The 3481-nt window shown below is 42.6% G+C and overlaps 1 non-coding gene across 1 annotated transcript; it reads left to right on the top strand.

The window, feature by feature from the left end:
* The first annotated feature begins 3032 nt into the window (after positions 1-3032).
* LOC112746089 (small nucleolar RNA R71) lies at positions 3033-3136 on the top strand. The gene has a single exon (XR_003173989.1). It is a non-coding gene; the product is annotated as a small nucleolar RNA R71 (small nucleolar RNA).
* The last annotated feature ends 345 nt before the right edge of the window (positions 3137-3481 follow it).

Below are 3481 nucleotides of genomic sequence, written 5' to 3'. Positions count from 1 at the left end.
CAATAGCAAGGTCTGATGCATCACACATCAGTTCAAAAGGTAAGTTCCAATCAGGTGGGGCAATGATAGGTGCAGAGGAAAGTTTTTGCTTCAAAAGTTCATAGGCTAGCATGCAATTTTTATCAAATACAAAGGGTGTATCAGAGACAAGCAAGTTACTCAAAGGTTTGGCTATTTTAGAAAAGTCTCTAATAAACCTTCTGTAAAACCCAGCGTGTCCCAAAAAACTCCTAACTGCCTTGACATTACTTGGTGGAGGTAGTTTTTCAATGATTTCCACCTTAGCTCTGTCCACCTCCATGCCTCTATTAGAGATTTTGTGGCCAAGGACTATTCCTTCTGTGACCATGAAATGACACTTTTCCCAGTTTAATACTAGGTTGGTCTCTTGGCACCTCTTAAGCACCAAGGCAAGGTGTTGTAGGCAGCTAGGAAAAGAATCTCCAAACACAGAAAAATCGTCCATGAAGACCTCAATAAATTTTTCAATCATGTCCGAAAAGATGGACAGCATGCATCTTTGGAAAGTGGCAGGTGCATTGCACAATCCAAAGGGCATGCGTCTATAAGCAAAAACTCCATATGGACAAACAAATGATGTTTTCTCTTGATCTCTAGGATCAACTACTATTTGGTTGTAGCCTGAATATCCATCCAAAAAGCAATAGTAAGCATGTCCGGCAAGCCTTTCAAGCATCTGATCCATGAATGGGAGTGGGAAGTGATCCTTTCTGGTGGCTTCATTGAGCTTCCTGTAGTCTATGCACATCCTCCACCCAGTGACGGTTCTTGTGGGTATGAGTTCGTTCTTCTCATTTGGCACCACAGTTATGCCACCTTTCTTGGGAACTACATGGATGGGACTAACCCATGGGCTATCAGAAATGGGGTAGATTACCCCTGCCTGCCATAACTTCATGACTTCCTTTTGTACCACTTCTTTCATGACGGGATTCAATCTTCTCTGAGCTTGAATGGAGGGTCTAGCATCCTCTTCTAACAAGATTTTATGCATGCATATGGATGAACTTATCCCCTTCAAATCAGCTAGGGTCCATCCAATGGCATCTTGATGAGTTTGCAGCACCTTGATCAATTCTTCTTCCTGTTCTTGGCTCAGGGCAGAGCTAATGATAACAGGGTGACTCTCATCACTACCCAAGTATGCATACTTGAGATTAGGGGGCAATGCTTTGAGCTCAGGTTTTGGTGCTTCCTTCTCTTTTTTCACTCTCTCTGGCATGCTTAGCATGGTTGTTTCAGCAGCCTTGATGTCACTATCTTCAATATCCTTGGTGAACTCCTCCTCTGCCACTTCCTTTATTGTTTCCTCAAAAGTTTCTTGTACTGCAATGTCCACTACATCAACCCTCATGCATTCCCTTAGTGATTCTGATGGATAGCTCATTGCCTTGAATACGTTAAACACCAATTTCTCATCATGTAGTCTAAGAGTGAGTTCACCCTTTTGTACATCTATGATGGCTCCAGCAGTAGCTAGGAAGGGTCTTCCCAGAATTATTGAAGCTTTTGCTTCTTCCTCCATATCTAACACCACAAAATCAGCAGGAAATATAAAATCTCCCACTTTCACCAACAAATCCTCAACTATCCCATGAGGGAATTTAAAAGTTCGATCTGCCAATTGGAGGGCCATTCTTGTTGGTTTAGCTTCCTCAATCTTCATTCTTCTCATCATTTTTAGAGACATCAAATTGATACTGGCCCCTAAGTCACACAAGGCCTTCTCCACCATGACTTCTCCTATGATGCAGGGAATTTGGAAACTGCCTGGATCCTTCAATTTCTGAGGCAGTTTGTGCTGGATGATGGCACTGCATTCTTCAGTTAACAACACAGTTTCCTCATTTCTCCAGCTTCTCTTCTTGGTCATTAATTCTTTTAAGAATTTTGCATAGAGTGGCATTTGCTCTATTGCCTCAGCAAACGGAATGTTGATTTGGAGCTTCTTGAAAATCTCCAAGAACCTGGAGAATTGACCATCCTTTTCACTCTTCATCAAACGTTGAGGATATGGTGCTTTAGGTGTATAAGGCTTCAGGACCTCTTTTTCTTTTTCTTTTGTTGCGGACTGTGTAAAAGATTGTCCTTGTTCCTTGTCTCTCACATGTTCCCTTGCTTCATCCTCTATGGTTTCCTTTGAGATCTCCTTTAGATTCTTTCCACTTCTGAGGGTTATGGCCTTACATTCTTCCCTTGCAATAGCCTTGGCCGCACGAGAAACGCTTGTCCCAGGGTTTTGCTTAGACAAATACAAAATTTGATTTTCTAGCTTCAGGATGGCAGCTCCTTGGTTTTGCAGGTTAGAATTTACTTCTTCCTTAAAAGCTTTCAATTCGGTTATGTCTTGACTCATGGTTGCAAGCATTCCTTCTATCCGGTTCAATTGATCTTGAAATTGTTGGTTCGGATTAGGTTGGGTAGGTTGATTATTTTGGTCATGATATGGTGGTTGGGGGTAAGTGTTTTGTGTGGCTTGGTATGATCTTTGGTTGGAGTTTTGGTATGTGGAATTGTTATGTTGGTTGTGGTTGTAAGGTTTGTGGTTTTGTGGTTGGGTTTGTTGGTTCCCCCACCCAAAGTTTGGGTGGTTTCTCCAGCCTGGGTTGTAAGTGTTGGAATGTGGATCATATGATTGCCTTTGTTGGTTTCCCACATAGTTGGCCTCTTCCCAATCACCTCCTTCAATGCTTACTTCCTCTTGATCTTGTGTGTGTATTGCAGCTACTTGCTTTGTTTCTAATTGCCTGGTAAGCTCCGCTAGTTGCTTGGCAAACACCTTGTTTTGGGCTAGAATTGTATCAACATGGTTCAGCTCCATGACTCCCTTAGTGTTGTGCCTCTCTGATGCATAGTACTACTCATTCTCAGCCACTGTCTCAATCACTTCAATGGCTTCTTCCACAGTCTTTTTCCTGTTCAATGAACCTCCTGATGAATGGTCTACAGCCTTCCTTGATTCATAAGAGAGTCCATCATAGAAGATATGCAATTGCACCCAATCATGGAACATGTCTGGTGGGCATTTCCTTGTCAAGTCCTTGAATCTCTCCCATGCCTCGTAGAGAGTTTCACCATCTTGTTGTCTAAAAGTCTGAACCTCAGATCGAAGCCTATTGACCTTTTGTGGAGGGTAGAAACGTGCCAGAAACTTGCTTTCCACCTCATCCCATGTTGTTAGACTCCCCCTTGGGAATGATTCCAGTCACTTAGCTGCCTTGTCCCTAAGTGAAAATGGGAACAAAAGCAGTTTATAGGCATCTTCCTGGACTCCATTGGACTTCACAGTGTCACAAATTCTCAGGAATTTTGTGAGATGTTGGTTGGGATCTTCATTAGCACTACCACCAAATGAACAATGATTCTCCACAAGTGATATTAGCTGTGGTTTGAGCTCAAAATTGTTGGCCTGAATGGGTGGTTTCTGGATGCTACTACCACAATTCCCAGAGGTTGGGTT

Source organism: Arachis hypogaea, chromosome 14, assembly GCF_003086295.3.
Source record: "Arachis hypogaea cultivar Tifrunner chromosome 14, arahy.Tifrunner.gnm2.J5K5, whole genome shotgun sequence".
Classification (NCBI taxonomy): Eukaryota; Viridiplantae; Streptophyta; class Magnoliopsida; order Fabales; family Fabaceae; genus Arachis; species Arachis hypogaea.
This window is presented reverse-complemented; position numbering and strand designations above follow the sequence as displayed.